Here is a 16,789-nt window from a genome sequence, read left to right as displayed (position 1 = left end):
TTATTTTTTTACTTTCTCGCAAAACAAAACATAACGAATTCATTTTTTGTTTTTAAATAATTTTATCTTGAGTTATATCCTCCATTTTAGATAGAAAACGAAGCATGCAAACAATGTTTAAATTTCTGGATGTCCCATTGCTTAAGAAATATATAAATAAATAAAAGGTTTTAGTTTGAAAAAGCTTTTAGCTCAGCTCTACCAACTTTCAAACTTCCAGCAGTTCACTGGCTGTGATCGAAATAAAATATAACATTAAATTATAGCTTACATAGTAGGGGAGAGTGGGGTCAATTGTAACAGGGTACGATTGTAACAGGGCAAACATTTCGAGTGTCGGGTTCTAGATTTGGTTCCTAGGTGGCGTACAAGGTGTATTTAATAAATCTACATGTACACCCCTGCTGGCAACCATTTTTATGTACTTTTGAAAGAGTTACATCACAAAAGATATTTTCACGCTACGTAAGTACTTTTTTTGGTATTAGAATATTATATTGTAACAAAGTAATTTTGTTTAAACAAATAAAAATTATTAACCGAATATGTAAGTGGACACCTTAATTAACATTTAAAAAAAAAAAGATTAGTTTTGTTAATTAACTAGCATTGTTTTTAACAAATGAAGCTGAAATGGCGTCTTGGGGACAATTGTAACAATAAGTAAAGGGACGATTGTAACAGCTGAAAATAAATAATCTTATGTTTACAAACCATTACTTAACTCTTTAAGAACCACCAATAGTTTCCTATATCATTTATATTATGTTGCATGTGCATTATTTTATTTGTCACCTTTCACAGCATAAATTAAAATTTTTAACCCCTTAAAGTTAAAAGTTTAACCCTTTAGGTCTCTGCTCATTATTATTTTTATTCCTAAAATATCACTACTAATTTGATCAATAAAAAAATATAACACAACTACGATAATATGCATAATTAACTATGTTTTAGTTGAATTTATGAACTGTTACAATTGACCCCGTAAGTGGGGACAATTGTAACAAGTGCACGACTGTCAAAAATTGTTAATCACTAAAATAATAACATTTAAAATAAGGTATATATATTTTTTTTACTAGTAGAGGATAGTCTACTTTACTCGTCTTTCAATTAATACTAATAATATATTGGAATTTTTGTTAGTTAAAAATAGTTAAGTAAAAAATGTTACAATTGACCCCACTCTCCCCTACTACAATAGGGGTTAATATATTTATATTCGATCAATTTCAGATAAATTCAATAAAGAACATTGCGTGGTAGCACGTGTGGTCCACGTCACCAGATGTATACTTTTATAGTTGCCTGGATACCACGCACCTTTTTTTTCCCCTTCAATTCCTACTATTAGTTCACACACCCACAATATCTTGTTCAAATTTTCAATCATTAATAAAATACTTTTTATTCTTCCACTCAAATTCAAATACATTTTTTGTAAACTTGTAGTAGATGACACTTGATGCAGTTAATACAGTTTCTTCCAATATTGATTCATTAATTAAATTAAATTAATTAATTTAGTTTTATATGGGAGAAAAATAAAAATTAACTAAAATAAAATTTTTCTTTGTTGAAAATAGGACTTGATTTTTAAAAAAAAAAAAATTATATTACTTGTATTGATGCATAACTTCAATATTTTATTTTTGTATAGAAAGAGATAGTTGGATTTAATTTTTTTTCTCTAAAGTAATTTATTTCATACCAAAAATGTAGTTCTGTTTAATTAAATTAAAATTTAAAATGTGAGTTTCATGGTGCACAACAATATGTCAAATTATCTGACATAATAATAAAAATTCGAAGTTTATTTAATATAAAAGTATCTATTATAGGATGCCAATAAGACTAAACTAAACTCAGCTGCGCGGAGTGTTAAAAGAGTGTTTATGATCACTGTACACCTCATTAGCTTGCTTATCTTTTGCGGAAACATATAAATAAACCAATCGTTTTAATATGGCATCAAAGAGCTTAGATATAACTTTAAAAAATAGATATAACTTTAAAAAATAGATATAACTTTAAAAAATAGATATAACTTTAATAACTGATGTAAATAACGCTTGCAATACCAATCTGAAATTTTCAAAAACTGAATTAACTGTTGAAACAATATCTCAAGGAACATTTTTTTTAACTATTCCTCAAATGCATAATAATAGTTTTGCATTTTAAACAGTAAAATGTTAAAATGTTTCATAATAATACGTTGAAAATAGTAATGTAAAACAGAGAGCAATGACAAACCGCAATTACAATAATTTTAAAGTAAATATATGATAAAAAATGTTTGACAGAACGAATTTTTTTTAAAAAATAATCTTTAATAGAAATCAAACGTGAGAAAGATAAAAAATTCAATAAAAATACTCTCATGATGGAAATTTTAATTATTAATATAGTTTAGAATGGAAATTGACACAGTAATCTATAATTTTTTATTCTTTTATTTATATAATTTTTTATAGCTAGCTTAATGAATAGTTTTTCGGAACTATGGTTAGGGATTATGTCTTCTTCATAGAATTCAAAACAATAAAATGAGGAAATTGGGATACACCACACTAAATCTGAATGTTTGTAAAACACCATAAATAGTCAAAATGTGACATTCGGAAGGTAGTTTTTCACATTGAATCGTATAAAACCACCAACGAAGTTTTCCCGCGCTTTTTCAGTTGTAAAAAAAAAATGGGATTCCTCCACCAGTGGTATTTCTATTATCCCGAACTGCGGTGGTGTAAAAGATAGCAACTAGAGTTTAGAATAACAGAGGGAGAATAAAACTTTCGGGAATGCTTAACACCCATCACTTGACTTGTTTCAGGGATTAGCGGTGCCCTTTCTTGAATTCATCCTCCAGTCTCAAAAAGAGCCCACCAGAGGATCTAGATTTCTTATTTTTGCGCCCACGTGAAAAGGTTAAGTCTCTGTGTAAATACATAGCGAAGGAATTGAAATCTTTAAGAAAGAATCTTTGTGAAAGTATTTAGAATGTGTTACTTAAGAGAATTGATACTTGACGGGCTTGGCTTACTCGAAATAGAATTGAAGTTGCTATCGTAAACAACCAATCAGGATCGAGATACTCGCACTACGTCACTTGCAGGTATCTCATTACTCTTCCCAAGAAAGCGCATGTTTTAATCTATAATCATGATTTTCATCAATGAAATTTTATATTTTCGATATTATTGTGCTTGAAAGAGGGAAAGGGGTGACTGTTTTCAAACCACCCCATAAAAATTTGCTAACTGAAGAAAAGAAACATAGGTTCACCCGTTTTTGAGTTATTAGTGAACATACGCTTTTATATAGAGCGTAGATTTAAATAAATCTGTCTCAATTGTGTTAAATAATTTTAATGTAATTAGTTTTTATCCGCTTCAGTTTTGTTAAGCCTAGTTAGAACTCGGTAAATATTCTCTCTGTGCCGCGTGTATGCTTGATTAATAAGAAATAATTTTTTGTGTATCCTAAATTTATGTTCTTGCTTTAGAGTGCATCTTAAAAGCAGCTTTACTGTATCTTATGTGCATCATATCTTAGTGTAATTACAAATTGTATCGTTATTATTTAACAAATATGGCAGTTGCAACTTTGTAGGGTAAAACAACATTCTTAACATCAACTCGAGCTTTCATATGGAATTTTTAGGGTGCATGAAAACTCTAAACACCAAAAATGGAAATACCAAAATCAATCACTCGGCTTTATACCATACGGTTAATAATTTATCCTCCAAAATTGTCGCGTTCTGATTTCGCCCGTAATTGTTTACAAATTTTGCGAGTTTTGTCTTCAATGTTGCTTTAAAAATGCTTAGATTTTGGAAAGAATTTCTTTTAAATGCGTTCACTGTTTGGAATTGTTTTGTTATGTTGTACTATTAAGTATACAAAATTTTCTTCGGTCCTTCCAGTATTTTTTAGAAACCTTTACAATTTAAAAATATTTATAATATTTTATATCTTTGCAATTTTTGATATAAATTACAATATTATGATTATCACGTAATTTTTAGGTTTATTTCGAATAAAAAATATTCGCACTTTAATTTTCCCTTAATTTCCCTTTTTTTTTTTTTTTTTTTTTTTTTTTTTTTTTTTTTTTTTTTTTTNTTTTTTTTTTTTTTTTTGCAATTAGCATTTAAAATAATTTGGAAATTTAAGTTCAAAATTTTATATATTCTCCTTTTCATCATTTTTTTTGTTGTTATTTTAAATATTCAAAAGAAATTTAGAAAAAAATTCAGTATTCTAAAAATGAATTAAAATAAAATATCTAAAATATTACGATTCTAAACGCAAACTTACAATTTTTAGTTTTTGAAATGATGTACAGGTTGTTCTGCAGTACATCCTTAACAAATATTTTATAAATACCTTATTAATGAAAATAGATTGAGGTTTATAATTGATTGATAAAAAATGATCGATAAGATAAAAAAAATTGATTGATTTTGTCACTTTATGTAAAGTAAAGGAATTATGGAAATCTAACGAATCATTGAGAATTGAAACATGAAGACATCCTCTGTTTCTATAAACTCTTATTTATTTCCGTCTTTTTTACAAATGATTCGTCAGATTGCAATATTGTTTTTTCTTTCTTACTCCCTTAACCGTTGTAATTTCAAATCATAGCTATCGAATTTTACAGTATCATCTTTAACGAATATTTCAAAAATACTATGGTAACAAAAATAAATAGATTGAGGTTATAATTAATTGATAAAAAATTTTTTTTGATAAGATAAAAAAAATTTATTGATTTTGTCACTTTATGTCAAGAAAAAGAATTATGGAAATCTAACGAATCATTTAAAGAATTGAAACAAGTAAACATCCTCTGTTTCTTCTGAACTCTTATTAATTTTGTCTTTATTAATTATTCGTCAGATTGCAATACTTTATTTATTTATTTTTTTTTTACTCCTTTAACCGTCGTAATTTCTACTCACAGCTATCGCAATATAGAACTATACGAATCTTACAGTACCTAGCATAGTTGTTCACTAAAGTCTAGGTACAATGCAAACAAAAAGAAAGATATCACCCGGAATAACTTTTGATCTAATGATCGGATCTTCGAATTCTAGAACTCAATGAATGTTTATTCTTCGAATTCAAAATGTTTATTCAGAGTCCGTTTTTGTGACCTATTTCGTAATTTTAAATATCATCTGGACTAACTAATTAGCACAGTTGCAGTCACTCCAACGAGTGATTAAGATTAAGTTCTAGAGCTTGAAGATTCGATCATTAGATCAAAAGTTATTCAGTCTTGGCCGTTTTTTCTTTTGCACGCTCTACATCAAATTCAAAGTAATATTCTAGAAAATGTGATAGCATTTTTCCTTTTAATTTATTTTTCTTCATTATTCAATATATTGTGCTCGTCCAACAAAAATTAATTCTAATCAATTTCACAACACAATTAATAAGGGTTAAATAATTTGTGACAGCTAAACTGAATTTTTTCACTTTATTTTTGAAACGGGAACTGAAGTTAAGGCTGATGATTACAGAATACAAGAACATGGTTGAAAATTTTTGCAAAACAAAAAAATAAAGACAAGAACTTTTGAAATTATAACAGAGGGAAAGAAAAAAACGTGAAAAGTTCGTATACAACTTATATGTTTCAAAACATGAAGGAAAAATAAAACTATGTCTAATCTAGTTTTATTGGTGGAAAAAAAGCATACTTTTCTTACCATTTTTTAAAAAAAAGGAAGAAAAATTAGTATCAGTGTTTTTAATTAAAAAACAAGAAAATAAACGAGCACATTAAAATTTTTTAGATCAAATTCAAAAAATTTAAAAATACCATTAAAAATATTATGTTTTGATTACTAACTGGAAAGTTTTAGCTTAGAAAAGCACCACTATATGTACCCAAATTACCACTATAATACCCTTTAATTTCAAAGAAAAAAACTGAGAAGAAAACTAAGACAACTAATAATTAAGAAGAAAGATGAAAACTAAGTCCAATCTAGTTTTATTGGTGAAAAATAAAGCATAATTTTCTTACTATTTAAAAAAAAAAGAAAAATTAGTATCAGCTTTTTTATTTAAAAAAAAAGAAAGAAAGAAAAAATATAAACGAGCACATTAAAAATATTTTTTAGATCAAATTGCAAAAATATAAAAATACCATTAAAAATATTATGTTTTGATTACTAAATGAAAAGTTTTATCTTAGATAAACATAAACCGGTTTGTACTTGTTTTCTTTCGTGTATCAAATGATGGCAAACGTTGTTATGCAATGCTTTAAAAATAAACACAAATAGGGAGCATATAAAAAATATCCTGAATAAAAACCCATTCCATGAATGTTTAACTATTAAAGTATTGCCTATAAACTCGTGCAAAACATGTCATTATTAAAACACTACAGTGCGTCCAGTAATTTGGTCCAGTTATTATATTATACTAATATAATACCCGATATAATAAATATTCTATATTTATATAATATATCGTCTAATTTATTCAATCGTCTAATTTATATTTTATATCGTCTAATTTAACGAATTGGTTTACCAACGTAAGCAAGTGCAAACCGGTTTCAGTCGCGTAAAATCAATAAAGCTGTATAGAGTATCACGTGATAATTAAGATTTTACATAGAATCTTATAGTGCGTCTAATAGTTTGGCCAGGGACCGTATTTTAAAAAAAGGATCATTAGTATCAGCGTTTTTAATAAAATAAAATAAAAACAAGAAAATAAACAAGCATATTAAAAAATTTTAGGTCACATTTTCACAAATTGAAAAATACCATTAAAAACATTGTTTTTATTACTAATTCGAACGTTTTAGTTTCGAAAAACACCATTATATGTACCAAAATCACCCCTATCATACCCTTTAATTTTAAACTGCAACCACAAAAGTATTTTCAGACAAAATTATGTTCGCACTAAATCATAAGTCACGATTTCCCCTCCCCTTCTTCGGTCATCCAAGCAGAATAACAAATCAAAAATATCAATGGGAAAACTTACCTATTTATATTTCTCAGAAAATGGGAGTTATCCAAAACACGAAAACAAACACAAACATTTTCATTAATCTCAATCACATCTTTCCAACAATTACTAAATGTACCTCCCATTTCCTCAAAATCCTGTTGCGCTTTAGCTCCTCCCTTCAATAACCGAACAACCAATGAAAGCAAAGGGCGTCTTAAATACACCCAATCACGTCGATGAGTGACATATGGGGAAGGAATGCTATCTGTTTTCTAGTTTAATGTCATTTTCAATATACGAACATTTATGATCGATTTTTCCTACAAGTACTTCCAATTGCACGAAAGTTAATTTTAATTTCGGATAAAAAAAAATTTTATAACTACAACTACGAAATCTCTTTCAAATCCTAACATCAGGCCTGTGGTGTTTTGGAATCGAAAAAATATTTGGTCTTTTGGTTAAGTCTTGTAGATTTAGAAATTAATTTTGATCTTATAGAAATTATTTCGATACTTAAAGAAAAATAATGCTCTTATGCATATTATGGCAATTATTTAAATTATTAATAATTCACAAATAGAACATATTAAATCGAACTTAGTTAAATCGTTGAAACTACTAAAAATTCGAGATAAATAAATTAATTATTAACACTAGATTGCCCAAGGAAGTCATTTTGACTGTTTTTAATTTCAATTGGAAAAACAATGATGCATAATTACACAGTTTTTTAGAATTTTGTGACTTTTTGTACAAGATAAATACTTTTTTATTGTTAATATTTACTAATAACTTGTTATATAACTGTAAATAATATTATAAATTAATTTTCAAACAAATTTCTTTACACATTAATAATTCTTTCACAATCCGGTCACTTTGTCTGCTTTTGGGCAATATACTAAGTTTTAAGTCTTTCTTGTGTTAATAAGATAACTTTTAATTTATAAATTCTGAAACAAGATTCATTAAGTTAATTAAAGAAATTCGCTAATAATTTAAATTGTAATATTTTCCTAAATATATATTTTTTACACGAGTCCTTTGCATAAATGCATGGGCGTCGCAGAGTCTAATATTTGAAGGAGACGAAATACTCAGATTACTTATCTAAATTTCACACATGAGAAGAAAAATGTTCTAATATCTGCTAAATCTACGCATTATACATTTTTCCTTCATTCTTGTTTTTTACTTAGATGAATTTAAACAGATGATGATTTGTTAAAACTTTCATTTGTTTGAAATATTGCGGGGGGTTGGTAGGGCACTGGACCCATGTCCAAGAGTCCGTGGGTTCGATCCCCACTGAGCTGAAACTCCCCGCGTAGTAAATAGTGACTGATGCACGTTAAATCTGTCGAGACGCAAAGTCCTCCATGTTCCAATAACAAATCAATACATCTGGGTTTACTAATCCATTAGTTTCCCTGCCTTCTGGGTTGGTTCAAAATTACAGGGCTACGGAGTTGAACGTTAGCAGTCGTAACTCAAAATTGGGTCGGCAGTTCAATGACGGTTATGAAATAAAATAAAATAATTTAATGCGTGCCTAAAGTATTAGGTAGGTGAGAGAGAGGGATTAGTTGGATAAAATGGAAATCTTGAATAAAATTTTCATTTATTCTTTAAATTTTTTCTGCAATAAATCGTAAATTGGCTACACTGGTATAGTGACCTTCCCCCCTAGCTACGGCGCCCATGCGAGTGGCGAGTGTAAATGTATGAGGTAATGATAAATACATTGCAAAAACAAATAAATAAGATTTGAAAAAAATAGCAGTGAAACAGCCTGAATAAATTTTGATCTAATAATCGTATCTTCACGTGCTAGCTAAAGTCAAAATTTTTGATGGTTTTCCATTGATAGACCAACATAATCTTGATGGTTACAATCAATATATCCATTATATGCCATTATCCATGAATTACATCCATTATCCACGAACCATTATATTTTTGATGATAACCAACGTAGGTAATCATCACCTCAATGTAGGAATTTGGACTGATTTATGATGGTTCAACATAAGAATAGCAGCTTGTTTTGATGGTTCGTTCATTTTGAACCATCAGAAATTTCCATCATAGTTTCTTAGAAATCAAATGTTAGAACGATCATGAACCATCATCATCCCAATGTAGTAATTCGGACTAATTTATGAGGGTCCAATATAAAAAAAAATTTTTTTTTTTGATGGTATATACCTGAGAACCAAAAAGAATTCCTATTAAACCGTCATGGACCATCACGGATCATCATAGATTGTTGGTTTATGAGAATCAAACTTCTCTTGATGGTTAACCATCATAGTATAAAAGTAGCATTAAGTAGTTTGTTGGCATATTAAAAACCATAAGCATGTAATGGAAAATGTTGGATGATGGTGACCATCGAATGATGTTCGACCATCATGAATCGCCCTGAAAACAACATAAACCGTCAAAATGTTTTAATGGGACCATCAGGAATTTTGACTTGGGAGGACTCTGTTTCAATGGTTCACATTATGCAAAATTTTGTTTTAAATGAAATGTCTTTTACTTTTATTGTACACAAAACTAAATGAATATATTAAACAGAACTATATAATTTGAAAATGGAAATTGGTTTTAATATTAACGCTTTCTTGGAATTTTATGGAACTTTCCTTATATATCGAATCGGGATCGAAAATTTTAACCACCGACTTTACGTGCTACAAATCACAAATTTAAGAGACCGATTTCGGTTGGATTTTTTTTGTAACCATCATTGAACAGCCGACCTAATTTAGGATTTACGACTATTAATGTTTAATTCCGTTGTCTTGTAATTTTGAAACCAATCCAGGAAGGCAAGGGTAGGGGAGAGTGGGGTCAATTGTAACATTTTTTGCTTAACTATTTTTAACTAACAAAAAATCCAATATATTATTAGTATTAATTGACAGACGAGTAAAGTAGACTATCCTCTACTAGAAAAAAAAAAAAAACTTATTTCAAATGTTATTATACTAGTTATTAACAATTTTTGACAGTCGTGCACTTGTTACAATTGTCCCCACTTACGGGGTCAATTGTAACAGTTCATAAATTCAACTAAAACATAGTTAATTATACATATTATCATAGTTGTGATATATTTTTTTATTGATCAAAATAGTAGTGATATTTTAGGAGTAAAAATAATAATGAGCAGAGACCTAAAGGGTTAAACTTTTAACTTTAAGGGGTTAAAAATTTTAATTTATGCTGTGAAAGGTGACAAATAAAATAATGCACATGCAACATAATATAAATGATATAGGAAACTATTGGTGGTTCTTAAAGAGTTAAGTAATGGTTTGTAAACATAAGATTATTTATTTTCAGCTGTTACAATCGTCCCTTTACTTATTGTTACAATTGTCCCCAAGACGCCATTTCAGCTTCATTTGTTAAAAACAATGCTAGTTAATTAGCAAAACTAATCTTTTTTTTTTTGAAATGTTAATTAAAGTGTCCACTTACATATTCGGTTACTAATTTTTATTTGTTTAAACAAAATTACTTTGTTACAATATAATATTCTAATACCAAAAAAAGTACTTGCGTGGCGTGAAAATATCTTTTGTGATGTAACTCTTTCAAAAGTACATAAAAATGGTTGCCATCAGGGGTGTACATGTAGATTTATTAAATACATCTTGTGCGCCACCTAAGAACCAAATCTGGAACCCGACACTCGAAATTTTTGCTCTGTTACAATCGTACCCTGTTACAATTGACCCCACTCTCCCCTACTCAGAGTAATTTTATAACTAAACTGCTTAGGTCATGTGATATCTTCAATAAAATGAAAGATTTTAGAGTTTTGAAGGATAGGAAATGAATTCCGAACGAAAAAAAATCATTTTGAACGAAATGAAATTTTGTTTAAATATTTTTTTGATGAAAATACTTGAAAGCTCTTTTCTCGCATAGGCAACGAAAAGCAGGAACTAACAGAGCTGTAAGGTGCAAAGAACCTTAGAATAGTTCATATCAACCAAGTGTTCTATATTGTGTTTTAATTATACTTATTTAAGTTCCATAATAATAATTTTGTGTATTAAAAAATGAGTATTAGTCTTCTTCTTTTTTTTTTTTTTAATAATAAATGTTTAGTTTTAGCAAGTTTCTTCTATTTCATGTCATTATTTCAATTTAACTTCTTAATAGTTAAGTCATTTGACAGCTTTATAAATGATAGCTCAAAGCCCTGTAATTTATAATTGTGTTTTTAACAAAGTTGTGAATCTTTCATAGTAGTTTTTAAAAAGCATAATTAATGTTTCGTTTCTGAAAGTTTTTCTGTTGCATGTTGCTTATTTCAATTTGTGATTTTTTTACATTTCAATAACTAATTATTTGATTAAACATTTTAATTTTTTTTAAAAAAGGAATCAGTTTTAAAGACTTTAATAATGGAATACCTGCAAGTGACGTAGTGTGGATATCTCGATCCTGATTGGTTGTTGACATTATTTGGTTAACATAGCAACTGCTCTTTCCATTCTATTTCTAGTAAGCCAAGCCTGATGTCAATTCTCTTGAGTGACTCATTCTAAATTCTTTCAAAACGATTTCTTTCTGGAAAATTTCAATTCTCTCACTATATATAGTTACACAGTTAGCACAAAGGCAGGCACGAAGCCATTTGGAACATAAACAAACTAATTATGCATCAAAGTTGCCAAGTACACAAAACAAATATATATCACTGTTAAAATAAAATACATAAACAAATAATAAATCTAAGTTAAATAAGATAAATAGACGCGTAAGAATTATATTTCAACTAATTCAATGTGCTATACGGCCTTGTACATACTTATCGTTAATTAACATTTTAACTAACTTATGTGGAGAAACTTAACTTTAATACACCATTTTGCTTCGCTGACGTCATAGGTCACGTGTGGGCATGAAAGGTCTTCTTCTTAAAGTGCAAGTAGCTGATTGATTTAAGTTCTTACGATTTTACGCTAAAACACTTTTAAAACGGGTTTAACATAATAGCGAGCATGGTTTGCTAAGCATAGTAATCTTCGGGAGTTAAGAGCAGCATCAGTGAATAGCGGACGGAGTCCACTGATGTTAAAAAATACAATAACCATCTACTAAGAAACTTTTTTTTTCAAGCACTCCCTCAAAACCAAAATCAATATTATTTTTATCATTTTGTCGCTAATTCTTTTTCATAATGCGTACAGAGTGGGTTGTGGTGGCTCAGGGGATAGAGCGTTCGCTTTCCTATCCTTTTAACAGGGTTCGAATCCCAGCGATGGCTGGTCGATGCGAATTCCGCACCGACCACAATACTAACGTAAAATATCATGAGTGGTAGACGGATCATGGGTTAGAGTCCCCATGACGATCCGGGAGTTCCCCGTCTTCCAGATTAGTTTTGATAAGAAAAAGTTTTAAAAACCCAACACACCAGTGTTCAGTGCTTCTTTCTCTTGAGTAGAATAATCATTGCTGTGAACTTTAAACGACACTCATATTTTATGATGCTAACACAGACAGTTTTAATTGTTTATTGATCATAAAGTAGAGTTTATTTAATCAAAACACTACGCTATGCATTAAATACCATTAAAAAGTGAAATTTCTCAAAAATGTATAATTTAAATTGTAAAGAGATTGAATAAAGCACTTCCTTTTTAATCGAATAACCCGCTTAATTGAATAGAGTTGGCAGGAACCAATGGTATTCCTTTAAGCAAGGTTGACTGTATTTAAAAAAAAATAGTGATTTTTAATGATTACACGTGACAATAGCTTTTTACCGAATTTCAGGGCACTAACAAAAGCACTCCACTCCCTTTTACTGTCATAGATTATATGCTATTAGCAACAGCGTTTTAAAATAATTTTATTTTTCTCCAAATGTTGGAAAGAAAAATTAAAATTAATTGTAAATTAAATAAATAAATATATTTACGAGAATAAAATATTTGTTTTTTCATTCATTTCAATATAATAAGTTGAAAATTACTATCTAGTTCAATCATTTTCAAGAGACATAAAATAAACTCTTCACTGCTTAAGCTTGCAATCAGTGCCGGATTATTTATTAGGCCAGACTAGGCCATAGCCTGGGGGGCCCAATGATTAGGGGCCCCCTTAAAATGGATTTTTTGAAAATAAATTTAAAAATACTAAGAAAAGCGATGATTTTTTTAAAGCAATTTTAAATATATATTAATAAAATACGATAATTTTTTTACATAATGTTAATCATATTTATTTATTACTTATTTTAATTATTATTTATAAGTATTATCATAGTTTATGTAGAGTAAGATTTATCAGAGTTTTTTAAGTTCAAATTTGTCATTTTGATTTGCGCGCGAAAAAATTGAGGGCAGTAACTATAGCGAGCTGAGACTTGTTTAAACAAAAAGCAAAGAATTTCAAATTGTAATTTAATTTTTTCAAAATGTGTCTGATTATTTTTTAGTTCCAATTAAACAAAATAAAGTAAAATTTAATTTATTATTATTATTATTTTAAATATGCTTTCTTTAATGAAAAGATATATAGATACTTTTATATTTGAATAAATAAAAAATATACGAGGAAAAAAAAATTTAATCTGAGGGCCCCAAAAATTTGAAGGGCATAGGGCCCCGCGTACGCTTAATCCGCCACTGCTTGCAATATATTGCTGCAGCGAAAATTAAGTTATTAAGATTAAAATAAATGAAGGTTTGAAAGAGAAAGTGTCTGCTGTGGGAAAGGGAGGGGGGGGGTGAGAGAAAGAACACCAAAAAAGTATCCTCTTTCTTGGGTGGTCACCAAATTGTCACTTTTCTTTGTTTCAATATTCGCTTCCGTGTGTGTAGAATCTGTGTTTCGTTCTGTGTTGCTGCAGGAGTTGTCAGATTCCATTTCCGATGCTTCTCCTCTTACCCAATGTCGGTTTCTCTTAACTTTAACCATTTGCTTGATGATCGTCCTTGCTTACGCCACGGGGGACCCTTGCCCCACCCTTCTTAAAAGTGAAAATTGAAGAAAAAAAAGGAGGAAAAAAAAACTGCATCCGTTATTTTTGTCTTGCATCTGTGTGATTCCTTTTGCATATCTTTAGTGCATTCACCTCTTAACTTGTAACAAAGCTCTCTGCAATTAAAAAAATAATAATAAATCAGTAAAATTTATTTATTGATTACAGTCCCTGGCCAAATTAATAGACGCGCTGTAAGATTCTATGTAAAATCTTAATTATCAGGTGATACTTTACAGCTTCATAGCTCTTACGCGACTGAAACCGGTTTGCACTGGTTTACGTTGGGGTAAAAATTGGTAAAATTAGGCGATATATAACATAAATTTGACGATTGGATAAATTAGACGATATATAGAATAAATATAGAATATGTATTCTATCAGGTATTATATTAGTATATTATAATAATTAGACCAAATTATTAGACGCACTGTAGTGTTTTAATAATGGCATGTTTTGCACGAGTTTATAGGCAATACTTTTATAATTAAACATACATGTAATGGGTTTTTATTCTGGAGATTTTTTACATACTTCCTATTTGTATTTATTTTTAACGTATTGCATTTCAAAGTTAACCAATTGATACACGAACCTAAACCGGTTTCATCGCGTCAGAACAGTAAAGCTGTTATAGTATTACCTGATAATTAAGATTTTACATAGAATCTTATAGTGCGTCTAATAAGTTGGCCAGAAACTGTAGTTATACATGGTACAATCTACAAAGGAAAACAAACTTTTCGAAATTTCGACAACTAAACAATATTTCAAAGTACATCTACTAAGAAAACAGTATACGCAATGAACATGAACTTTCCGTTTCCATATTCGAGTAGAAAACGTTCTAAATGATATATTTGAAATTAAAAAAAAATACTAGATTTCCCATTAAAATATCTTGTTCTGGCGTCACTCAATTGCATAGCATTTCGTTTTAGCAAGTTATCTTAAATAGTTAAGTGATAATCTTTGAGTGGTTTCGTTGTAGAAGAAAGTTTCAAGTGCATTTGGCAGCAAACTGTTGACGAATAACCTTAAAATAACGCCCCTTTTGGCAACAAATCTAAAGACTCCGAAAGTGCGAAAGCAAACAGTTAATATTAGTATTGGGGATTAATAGTTGTCAGAAAACAGCCTGGCTGGTTTATCCACGCAACTAGAATTATTATTAAAAGTGTGATTCTTTAACTTTGTAAACATATCCCCTAACAAAAAAAATAATATTCCTAATTTTTTTTTGAAGAAAAAAAAATAATAATAATTCCTAGAGCCGTGGCGGCTCAGGGAATAGAGCGTCCGCCTTCCAATGAGGTGAACCGGGTTCGAATCCCAGCGTTTGCTGGTCGATACGAATTCCGCCTCAGACTTGCACCGACCACAGTGTTGACGTAAAACATCCTCAGTGGTAGACGGATCATGGGTTAGAATCCCCTTGCCATCAGGCTAGCCGTGGGTGTTTTTCGTGGTTTTCCTCTTCACGTGACGCAAATGCGGGTAAATCCTCCACGAAGACGAATTTCTACCAATACTTAATCCAGGAGTTTCCTTGTCTTCTGGATTGGGTTCAAAATTGCAAGGCTACGGAGTTGAACATTAGTAGCCGTAAACCCAATAAGCTGGGTCGGCTGTTTAACGACGATTATAAAATAAAATAATAATCCTTTATTCAGCCGCATTCAATATGCATCCAAACATAACTCAATCTTATTCAAACACCAAGTCTCGTTAAGTTTAGATACCATGAGGTTGTTCATTTTCAATAAACGCATAATATAAATTTTTTGATCCTTTTTCTTCTTATTATTATTTATTTTTCATTTTGTTCATAAACATGCCTGGCAGTGCCCCGATGAGACGGATGCCCGGAGCAAAACCTTTGTTATATTCTCTTGAAAAGTGCAGTGTAAGGAAAAGGGTTAAAAAAAAATAAAAGGAATGGGGGAAAATTTAAAGGGAAAAAAGCTACTTTTCCACCAAAAAAAAATATTGAAAAGAAATATTTAAATCAATATTTTAAAATTTTATTTACGTAAATTAATAGTAAATTATTCTAATGCTATTAAATTCTTACGTCCTAGAAAATAAGCTTTTTTTTTCTTAAATTCAAAGACTATTTTAATCGTTATGAACTGAAATTTCACGAATAAGACCATCACATCTAGAATGCATAGAATTTTTCGGTACATTCCCTTTTCAACAAAATTGAAGTCTCCAGTTCAAAATATTTTCTGTATTTTTTTTTGTGTAATTTATTTATTAATTAAAAAAATCTAAGAATAAGCAACATTGACTTATATATTGTTTAAAATAAATATATTCTATTGTATAAAGTGTGTATTTTGTTTTTTTTCTCTCTACAAATAGTGATTGATTATCATTCAAACACCAATAATTTGAATAGTTTATCACCAAGAAAACTATTTTTCTGTGTTCCAATGAAAATGTTAGGTACTTGGGACAGGGTTGGCAAGGTTTAGGACAGAATGGATTAATCCACGGTTTAAACCGTTCTGTCCAAAACCCCTTTGTCCAAAACCCTTTTACTCAAATTATGTCACAATTTTATCTAAACAATATTTAAGAGGCAAAATAAACATAGAACTAATAACATATTGATAATTAAATCTACTACAGAATATTTGTTTTTAAAAGTATAATGTTTTATTAATATTGTTTGACTCTTCAATTTAAACATTAAACAAAGGAAGATTAATCAGTAATCAAGTTCAATTGGTCCTCTCATTCAATAGTACATAACTGAAGTTTG

General features: G+C 29.3%; 1 long non-coding RNA gene across 1 annotated transcript in view; it reads right to left on the bottom strand.

The window, feature by feature from the left end:
- Positions 1-16,789, bottom strand: part of LOC139425103 (uncharacterized) — a 57,587-nt gene that overhangs the window by 36,851 nt on the left and 3,947 nt on the right. The window lies entirely within an intron of this gene.

The sequence above is a fragment of the Parasteatoda tepidariorum genome, chromosome 3 (genome assembly GCF_043381705.1).
Source record: "Parasteatoda tepidariorum isolate YZ-2023 chromosome 3, CAS_Ptep_4.0, whole genome shotgun sequence".
In the NCBI taxonomy this organism is placed as follows: domain Eukaryota; kingdom Metazoa; phylum Arthropoda; class Arachnida; order Araneae; family Theridiidae; genus Parasteatoda; species Parasteatoda tepidariorum.
Note: the sequence above shows the minus strand (reverse complement) of the source record. Positions and strands in the feature narration are given on the sequence as shown.